The 11,087-nt window shown below is 38.1% G+C and overlaps 1 long non-coding RNA gene across 2 annotated transcripts in view; it reads right to left on the bottom strand.

The window, feature by feature from the left end:
* Positions 1 to 11,087, bottom strand: part of LOC113996436 — a 135,754-nt gene that overhangs the window by 17,799 nt on the left and 106,868 nt on the right. The window contains exon 1 of one of the 2 annotated variants that reach the window (XR_005564006.1): positions 433 to 604. The exons of the other annotated variant lie outside the window; for it this stretch is intronic. This is a non-coding gene — a long non-coding RNA (uncharacterized LOC113996436). Of the gene's footprint in view, positions 1 to 432; positions 605 to 11,087 lie in introns of those variants that run through there. 2 annotated transcript variants of the gene reach the window in all.

Here is an 11,087-nt window from a genome sequence, read left to right as displayed (position 1 = left end):
ATGTCAGTTGAGACCAATCCCTGTCACTGCTATGGTGCCATGCCAGGGATCATTGTCCTTGTGGGGAAAACCAAGGACACATCGGTAGCTACAGTTATTTAGAGGAAAATATGTTGGACTACTGCATGGCTCCTGTGTTCATATCACATCATCTCTTCATCTGTGCAGTGATGCTCCTAAAGGCAGGCATGGAACAACACTGTCCCTTTGGGGCTGCATCATTAAAACAGACAATGAGGGTGATGTGTAAGAGCAGCAGTGGATGGGGTAGATCATGAACAGGGCACAGAACGTGCATCATTCAGCTACACACGTGTGCTTACAGCAAAGAATTGGTGCTTTGTTGGGTGCTTTAAGAGATTATTGGATTAGATGGCAGACAAGCAATGAATAAGACACTTTCAAGAGGTTTAGTTGTACAGAACGTCACACCCAGCTCTAAGGTCCCTTGAAATCCCACAGCCAAGAGCAGTGTTTTCAGTTTCTTCTTTGAAGTCTTGCTTCATGCTCGGTGTTTTCTCTGTAAAAAGACAATAGTCATTAGTGTGTTAGTTTAGCAAAACAATTAAGCACACTAAAATGATGTAAGTACATGCTTTATTTATTTATGATAAGGCTCACATATGCATGCCCACTTGCTCTGATTTTTTTCCTTTGGATTCTGGTGCAATACATGGTTGCAAATTGTTTTACACATTTCTCTTCTGTAGATTCTTGACCACATGTGACTATGCAGCAAGTTCTGTTGAGAAAGTTCACATTATGAATCTTACCCCTTTGTGAGTGATTTTTTTTTTTTTGCATGCTCTAAAAATTACTTCATTCAACTAAATACTGCAAAACTCTCTCCATTTCACATTGATTTAGTTAAAACACTGCAAGAACCACAGGGCTGAAGAACTGAATGTAATAGGCAAGGATGCTTTTTTGTTTCCCCGAGAAATGATATATTCAATTATATATTGAGGCTCTGATTTCCTAAAAGGTTAAATTGAGGAAATGCTGGGATTTCAGTTATCTTTGCATTTTACCACAGTCTCAAGTTGGATGGGTTCCCAGAGCTAACTAATGTTTCTACTGCACTGGTCACCCAACCTCCTAAAATGTCCCAATAAAGGCCAGTGATTCTTATTTATCCAGTGCTTGTTCTTTGTGTACCCTACAATTTTCACTGTGGTAAAGCAGACAAGCCTTATCTCAAATTAAAAAAATCTCTTGTGTATGGATTTTTTTCTATTTATTGGGGAAGCTAAGGTTCAGTTCTCCTTCTGTTTCATAATCATTGCAACCTTAACAGAGTATGAGGCATAATTTCCCCCTTACAGATTATGTAACAGGTAATGCTGATATAATTTTTTTTTCCTCAGGACTCACTTGGGAAAACATCTTGCAAATACCTTGAGAAATTCTGTATCTGGTACTACACAGTTTATTTCACTTAAATGAGAAGAGTTTTATGCATGTTCCAACACAATAAATAACTTCACACCAAAATGGCTGAATGAACAAAGGGTTTGGAACATGAAGTTCATAATTCTCTTACTGATAATTATACACATAAAAATACATCTCTGTGTGGATTTGTTTAGAAGGAGGGTCCATTCTTAAACTTCCAGAGCACTTCTTTAAAATATAAAGCTGAAAAGACCAAGTTTGAATATTAACAACAATGCCTCAGGTTAAGATGAATATTTATTGCAGACTTCTTTTGAGAAATGGGAACAGTCTAACCCATGTCTCCTAGATTTATTTTCTTTTTCCACCACAGCATAGTAGGAAAATACTAAATATTTTAAGGTATTTCAGTAAGCAATAGGAGTATTTTTGCTATGCAAATATATTTAGAGAGATAAAGATTCTTGTGTTCAAAAGGAAATGGAAGATAGTAGCTTGAGAGAGACTTGTGCTTACAAGGTTTTGCTGTTATAAAGGAAAATAAAGGTAGTTGTAAGGGCAAAAATGGGCAATTGCTCTTAGCTTCTGCACCATTAACAGTTGTACTGTGTGGGAGAAAGAATAAAAAAGGTTTTGTTTTGAAGAAGCTACTTATGAACTGGCAATTACAGCTACTGCCTCAGGCTCCTGCAGGAAAAAGCTTTTAAGTGCCAAACTCAGCTGAGGTTGTTGCATTACAGAGAGGGTGAGCAGGAGGTGTTCCACAGGCAGAAACAGGCTGGCTCTGCCCCTGCTTAGCTGGGGGACTAAAACCCAGCTGAACATCCTTAGTACAATGCTGAGATGACTTAACACCGAGTTTAAAAGCCAGGGCCCATGAGCCTGGGCCCAGGGTTACCACCGAGGTTGGGCTCGTACTGGCCATGCTCACGTTGCTCTGCTGCACTTGGATCGTGGACAAAGCAGGACTTTGTGCCAACAAAATCCTGTGTATGTGCTGATATCCTGAGTGTGGTTGAACTGCCAGGGCTCTCCTTGCACGGAGAAATAGGAATTCTCTCTGCCCCACAGAGGTCATGCTCACCCCGGCATCATCCTATCCTTCTGATAGGAAAAGCTTAAATATCCATTTTTTTCCTCAGATTTTTGGACTGAGCTTATATTTATGCCTCAGGCATATCAGAAAGCTTGAGGCATATCCAATACTCCTCACCCCCCAAAAAGTTCTTTTAGTAATAATTCCACCTTGTTGTGAAGGGAAAACAGCTTGTCTGTTCTCATGGACAGCCAGGACCACTTGGTGGCGGGGAGGATTAAGAGGAGCTCTCTGTATTGCTGTACAGTGACTTTTTAGAAGGAATTATCATTAACTGCCTTAGAATTAACAGGAATTCACCTCTGTTTTCTTATATGTTCACCTAAAGCTACAGGCGTTCCCCCAATGTGGTTTATTGTCCAATACTCCTTCCACAGGGGCACTGAAAGAGAAGTTTATAAAAAACAGCCCCTTGAAAAAAGGGTCCTACTCTGTGTTTAGACATACAAATAGGTGTCTTGATTTTCAAGTGCATGAAGTATCCTTTGGCTCCTAATAAAGTAACCCAAAATAGAAGTGATTAATGCTTTTAAATATCAGAAGTTTTTCAGGTATTGAACAGATGAGCACAACAGACCATGTGGAAGTTCCTTTAAATTAAAAAACCTCATGTCTCTGTTCTGCTAAAAAGAAAGATATTTAAGATTTGCCAGCATTACTCTCTGTTCCATATTTGAGTAGGAAATCTTTAAATATCTGGTGCTTCCCCTCTCAGCAGAGGCCTGACTGGAAACCATTTAACATCATCTTTTTAACTTCATCATTGAAGACCTGAAGAACCAATAAGTCTCCCAGCTAAAACCACTCCTCATTCCTTTCAAATGCAAGTTAATCCACTGGGCTTTATATTCCTCAACAAATAAAACCTCTCATTTGAAAAATTAGAAAAGGTTGGCCTGCACAAGACTGTCCATGAGTTGGGAAACAGGAGAATCTGTAGTGTATCGAAACCATGCAATGGCAGAAGCTGAAATTGTGCACATCCAGCCCATTTCCCACCAGGTTTGCACACGCAGAGTTGCTAAACCTCGTTACAATGTAGCATAAATGGAGGCCTAATTATCATAAGAAACTGATCCAAAAGAAAATCCCATCAACATACATGAAAACGAACTTGATGTGTTTGAAATGCAGCCAACTACAAATTAATTCAACATAGATTACATATACAGGGAGAGAGAGACTCCAGCAGAGTAACTGGCATTGTACTGGTGTATGTGCCAAGGAGATTCCCTCTTTCCCTGTATCCCCTCCCAATCACTAAGATGAATTATATTTGTGCACCATATGCTCCAGCAAGAAACGAAGCAGTGGTCAACCTCTTCGTCTTGATTGCTGTAATTTCTTTATAAATTAATTTATGTTATGTCTGTTTCCCCTTTCCTGACAAGTGATTCTGGGCCAAACTCAGCCATATTGTGGCCTTGTAAAAGACCACAAAAAGGCTTCTAATTACTGCAGCCCTGCACTATCACAGTTGCTGATGGCATCCAGGCAGTGCCATGGAAGTGTCTGTGCTATGGGAATACCAGTGTGGCAGCAAGGAAGGATCTAAAGATGACTGCACTGTGTCTAAGGTAAGAATAGCCTGAGAAAAGTTTCTATATCCTTCAGGATCCAATCTGGTTTTACTGTGAGTGTCACTCTGTGTGATGGAGCAAACAGTGGAGGTGAGAGCAGGGAAGAGCTGACTCAGTCCCGCTGGCACAGTGCAAGCACCTGAGCCATATTATTGGAAGAAAATAACTTTGGAAATGCTGTTCCTACTCCACCTGCTGCTGTGTGACTGAGCAGCAGATATTTGTGTCTTCATGCTGGTGGAAGAGCCATTTATTTTCTCTTTATTGCTATGGTCTCCAGATCTCAAGTTATCTGAAATACTGTCTTAGTTAAGTTCATATTGCTCTGCCCTTCAGGTCATAGCAGATGCCAGGGCCAGAATATTCTCTAAAACACTGGCAGATGTTTGTTTGAGTGGACTTTTATAGGTCTGAAGCCTCATTAGTTGTTTTCATGACCCGAATACTAATTCAGCAATGTGATTCTTAGGCTCTGGATCTGAATACTCAGACAATTCTGATTAATTTCAATCTACTAGTTGTCACTATTTAAAATAATAGAAATTAATTTAATAAATACATTTTAAGCCAATAAAAATTCTGTTTAAGTATAGCATGTGATTAACAAAATCCCTTCAATAAAGTGAAGTATTTCATGTCAAGACGTCCCAGCAAAAAAATAAATTGTTGGGTCAAGTGGCAAGTGAAAGATATTCAGGATTGGTAACACCTCATTAAAAACCATTTCAACTGCCCTAAGGCAAGATGTTAATACACAGTAATTGTCTGCCCAGAGAAAATCTTTTTCCAGTCACATGAATAATGCAAAGTAACTAAATATGCTTGTTTATGTATTTAGCAGATTCACTATAGCTTCAAAGCTAATGACTCATTTTTTAGTGTTTTATGCTACAATCACAAGTTCACAAATAGGAGAAAAAAAAGGTTAAAAACACTCTCTTCTTCAACTGCAAACTTCATTTGCAGAAAAAAAATGTACAAAAATAATTAGGGCATCTGTAAATCCCAAGGAATTAGTACTGCTGCTGCATCTACATTCATCTTGTTGCTCCAATAAAACTGTGAACAAATAATAGGACACCAGTAATACTAATTTAACCAGTTTAAGTTGTATGTCTATCACTGTACCACAGAAAATTACAGAATGTTTTCCAGTTGCCTATGTAAAATTGTCTGTGTGTGTTTTCAGCATTTTGACAAAGAATATCTGTAAGTAGAGAAGCAAAAATTCTGCTAAATCCCAAGTACCCTCAAAACAGAAGACAATTTCCATCTTCAATCTGCCTGTAGAAAAGGAATTTGAGATTTATCCATCCTGAAATAATATTTTGGTCATATGCTTCAGACTTTGAATGTCTGGAAAAAAGAAGTTTGCTTTCCTTCCAGATTACTGATTTATAAACTATTACTCTAATTTTTGGAAAGGCTAGAATTCTTAACACTAATCCCTAGAATTGATACTTCATGTGATGCTTTATGAAAGTGGATGTTTTGATAGGCACTGAATGTTGAAATAAGTATTTTACAGCCTGAGCCAAGAAAAAATGTATCTGTTATCTAAAATAATTTTTACAACAATACTTTTGGCTGCAGCCACTGGATCAATGATGTACAATTTGTGCATTCTAATGTCGACTGGAAGGTGTAAACAAGACTTAATAGAGTGCTCCAGAATATTAATGTCCTAGCTGAAGATTTTACTTATTATTCATGCCTCGTAAGTAGTCAATATTGCTGTTTCTTGTGTGTCTGCTCTACTGTAAATAGCTCAGAGTTATGATCTGTTTTGCAATCTAGAATAAATATTCTATTTCAGTTCAACAAGAAGGTGTTGCTGCTGGATTGAGTTTTTTCATTAGCAAGAGACAGTGGGTGACAAACATTTGCTCAAATGCTTTCATTCCCCAAAGTATCCCACTCTTCAGAACTAAGTAAAATTTCCTGCTAATATCTGCTGGTCTATCCTGAAAGGCTTGTATCAATTAGCATACAAATATAATTTATGTAATTGTAAATTGTCTCAGTGAAGAACCTTTTATGCTCAGGAAAGACAATTTCCTCTGGTAACTCCATAACCCTTGAATGGGTCCTGTAACAATCAGCCACACAGGGCAAGAATCCGTGGTGTGGTATGTGGGGAATTCAAATCTCTGCCGTGCTAGCAAACAAGCTGCTCTTTAATTAGACATCTTAAGCTATGTTTTTCACTGTTTATATTCTGAACTTATGATCTAATCAAATCAGGATTGAAAAAATAATAGGAGAAGGAACCATGAAGTTAAGAGTAATGAGACTGAGCAGAATCTGGAGAAAACCACCCGAGTTTGCACAGATTTTTCAAAATGTAGATGTCAAGGCTAGAAATGGGTATCAGGAATGTACTGTGCAGTCTGAAGCCCTTTGAAGAAACGAGAAGTAGCTATTATCTCTCTCCTATTGACATGTTCCAGCCTTGATTTAAAAGGTGTGTTTTTCAGACAAGCCAGGGTAGTTCATGCCTACCCTACGCTTGGCCTTCCCTGCTGAGAATACCAACAAGAATGTCTCATCTCCATGTGATGTTTAATCTAGACTGTAAGCCCCTCAGGGGCAGGGATCACATCTTCTTGTCTGTAAAACCTAATGTGCACATATGGCAAAGAGCAAATAGGAAAAAGGATCACAGGCAATACGTGGGGCTAAGTTTTGTTTACCTTTCCAACATGAAAGTGTATTTACACCGCAATTACTTTCTAGAAAACTTAAGCCCAATAAAGCCTGTGCAGCTCTAGTCAAAATGCACACCAGGGTGATGTGATGCCACTCAGTGCAGCAATGTGAATTTTATCAGCAGCTTATTCTCCAGCAAAAGTGTTCTGGGAACAGCATTTGAGGTTTAAAGGCTAGTGAGGAAGTCTGAATCCTTTGTTTTATCCTGATGTATGTCTGATGTGACCCTGCTTTAAGAAGAACTGGAGAACCTCCAAACACAGCAATAGAATTTAAAGTAAGGAATGACAGAAATTTTCAGGTTTTCAATGCCTTTTTTCCTATTTCTTTCCCCAGTCAAAAAGCAGCATGTAGTAGCTGCACAGTATCAGCAGTGCAGTGCTGAGGATGGTTAATCTGTGACCAGGGATGTGGGAAGAATGATGTTCCTCAGCAGTGTGTTAATCACCTGACCACGGTGGTTAAAAATGGCTTCAGCACAACAAAACCCAGGGAAACAAACTCCCAGGCTATCACAGGGTGGCTCTGACTATCCTGTTTCCAACAGCAGGTTGTGCCAGAAAAAGCTGGAGTTACATCTTTAAAGTAATTTAAACGAGCAGCCAGCTTTGGCCAAGATGACAATAAGCGGAAATAATGCAGGTGAAGAGCTAAAAACTGCCTTCCCAACGCAAACACCCTCTGCTGAAATCATAAAGTATGCACACGAGCGCTGGGTTGGAGCAGGGAGCCAGCTTTCTGCCAGAGCTGGCAGCGGAGCAGAACATTATTTGGATCCAGAAACTATGTTAGAGAGGACAACAACATTGTCTTTATGACTCATTTTTGTCAGACTGGATTCAAAACTTATACCAACAAATTTGACATTTCGTACTGCTCTGCAGAAAGCAAGGAAAATGAGTCCATGTTTTAAAACAGCAGGGAAGCTTCCAGTGCTACAATTAACTGGTAACATATGCCACTGCTGCCAAGAGGATTTTTAATCTCTTTAAACATTAATGTAGCATTTTTGCTTCTGTCGCAATAAGGCAGCCATCTGTGTTTGAACCTGCTGGGAAACCAGGGATATGTTTACAGAGAGAGAAACAGAGAGAGGCAGGGAGGGAGGTAGACATCCATGTTTCTAGACCCAGCATCAAAAATAACAATTCAAACCTTTTAAATAGTATTATTAAGGTGTCATATAGCAGTAGGAAGATTGTTAATATGCTCAGACTGCTCAATTTAAAACTGAGTGAAAAGATAACCCCCAACCCAGAACATATTCTCCTTATTTAATATACTTGTTTTTCTGCATAACTGTGAGAAGTGAAAGGATTTCATTTCAGATTTATTTCCAGGAAAATCCCGGGTCTATGACATTGAAACAAACTTCTTATATAATATCAAGCAACAGTAAAAAGTTGAGTGTTCTGCAAAGCCTTTCAGCATGATCCTCCAGTTCTGCATTTCTTACAGCACTGTATTCTAATATTTATGAGATTTTAATTTAATTATTCTTTATTAGAAAGTAATGTCCTCTGAGAACCAGACACAAAAATGCAAGCTCACAGCTACCCTCTGTAGACGTATAAAAGGTGATGGATCTTGGAAAAACACCAACCCTGCTTTTTTTTCCACTTTCTGTCTACACTCCTTGGGATGACAACCCCCAGTATGTGAACAAGTGTCAGGAAGAGATAAAGTGTGAGGGGTTTGGCCTGGGTGGCAACACTGCACTTGAAACCATGTCTTGAAAACCCACAGTCATTGATCTCTCCTGGGTTTGGGGATGATCCCAAAGCAGTTCAGAGCTGCTGACACGACTGCTGGTGGCTCTAGAGCCAAGGTACCCTCAACAGCATGAGCTGGATCCATGGGACAAATAGCCCCAAAAATAACTGATTACAATGGCATGAAAAACATCCCAAACTGAGGATGGATTCCTGGGAAAGTGCCAGCCCTGACACAGATTATTGTGCTCTTTATGAATGCACATGGTTAATATTTTTAATTTGGTGGACTAAATTGTGAAGTGCTGACATCCAGCATCTTTTGATGAAGCTGCAGGTGCTGAGCACATTTAAAAAATGTAGCCACACATATTTGGGCCCATTTGTTTTTCCTGGCTGCAGCAATTCAGGTGGGAGATTTTAAAGAACTTAAGTGTGCTTTTTGCTGCTGGATTATTGCTGGTTGCTGTGGATATATTGACTAATGGATGGAAAGGGGATACAGGAGTGGTCAATTGTGTTAATAAGGGTTGTCAAGCAGGAGATAAACCCCCTTTTAAATGAATATGTACATAGGTTAAAATATATCACATGGATCTAGACACAAGTGTATAAACCCTGGAGTTTGGATCTTTGGTTACAGCTCCTAATTTAGTTTAAATGTAAAATGGCCATAAATAACAGTTATTTCTCACACAGACAATTAAGTACCTAATACTTATAAAATACCATGTATCACACAGACCTCTAAAGTTCTGAGAAAAATCTTATGCTGTTTTTCTGATTTATTACATCCTATATATTTCCTATTACATCCCATTTCATTACCTAATGAAAGAAAACCCATATAAAAAGAATAATTTCCTTTCTTATAATACTTGTTTCAATTTTATCTCTTTTTGTTTAAAACAAGCCTGTTCTGAGCCTCTTCTTAGCTTTCCTGAGCTTGGAATTGGCATGTACTACCTTGTATCTTTATTATCTGTTGAACTCACCCATTAAAAGATAAGTGTAAGTCTTTTAACAAACCAGTTCACCTCCCAGCAGTGAAGCTTTGACTGTAATTGTGAATTGCTTGATTTTGACTCACTAAATATGTGCTTAAGTATTTAAGTTCCTCACATTTTTTGCCATTATACTTTAGAAAGTATTTTGTCATGAGCTATTTCTCTTAAAACAAACTAAGGTAATTCTGTCAGACCAAAATAAGTGGAGCAGGAGAAACTGAAGAGAAGGAGAGCAAAATTCTCGACAGTGACAGTATTTATGAGCCACCTGCACAGAAGCAGTGGAATTTTTCTAGATGACTCATCACTGCATTTTTTAAATTATTTTGTCCATCTATTTTTTAATACTTGTGGTTCCAGCCAGATTTTACCATTGAAATGACACCCTGTGATTACCTTGGAGTTTGCTTTCTGCAAAATATTTGAGATAAAAATTCTGCCACAGAAAAATAATTATTTATTATTATTTTTTTCATCAACTCTTGCAGAATTCTCTCTTTTCATGAGCTCTGTGTACTGAAATTTCCTGCATTGCAGCTCAGGGGCAAAGAAAGGATACTGAGCTCACTCATGATTGTCCATATATTCACTTGTTTAAAAACAAGAAGAGTTTGATTGAGATATTCATATACCCAAAGCTAAATATATGTGTACATGAACTCATACACAAAGGCAAGGGCACTCAAGTAGTTAATTTTTAAAAAGTGCCTTTTCTAGATATTTAATTCAATGAACACCTATGGGCAGTAGGTAATAGCAAAAAAAAAAAAAAAATTAAGCTTTTGTGAGGGATTAATTAAGGACCAAAAAATTAACTTAGAGAAAAATATTGATAATAAAAAGCAGCATGAAATCTGCTGATAAAATAAGTATTAGAACTTTCTTCAAGGAAATACCAGTATTTACTCAACAGCAAAAAACCCCAACAGAGTAATAACAATCTGTAATCAACAGAAGCAGAACAGAAAGGCAGTTATTTTATAACAGAAATCAATCAGGTTGGTCAGGTGTGATTTGTTCCTGTTCAACCCAGACACCTTTTCTATCTTGTACCTGAAAACTATTTCCATGAGGACGTTCTCCATAGTCTTCTTCAGGACAGTTTAATTTTTCCAGGCCCATAGTTCTCCACATCCTCCTTGCCTTCAAGAAGAACGCAGCAATCCCACCTGTGAGTCTCACAGCCAGAGTCAAACATTAAAATAATTGCTGATAGCGGGAAGATTTCTGCCAGATGCCAAATAGAAATCAAGTAAACTTGATTAAATGAATTCTTTTTTCTTTTTGAATTTTTCAGCCTTGTTGAGACCAACCTTCCTTTGATTGCAGACGTCAACAGAAATGCTAAATAAATCAGCATGTTAACTTTTCAAAGATATAAAAATAACCTAAAACTGGAAATTTTGGATTCAGAAAATTGCTAAGAAGTTGCTGATCTTTCACAGAATGTAATACTACAGGTGTTCATAATACCCTCCCTGAAGGTCAATCTCAGTTATGTGGTTTTATCTCAACTACATCTGAGTTATTTGATACTTTGTCAGACTGAGTGAGTCAGTTTCCAACAGTCTGCTTTATCAACTGCTGT

Source organism: Pipra filicauda, unplaced genomic scaffold, assembly GCF_003945595.2.
Source record: "Pipra filicauda isolate LSUMZ 115617 unplaced genomic scaffold, ASM394559v2 scaffold274_size1021923_pilon, whole genome shotgun sequence".
Taxonomy (NCBI): domain Eukaryota; kingdom Metazoa; phylum Chordata; class Aves; order Passeriformes; family Pipridae; genus Pipra; species Pipra filicauda.
The sequence above is the reverse complement of the archived record's forward strand: the minus strand, read 5'-3'. Positions and strand labels throughout refer to the sequence as shown.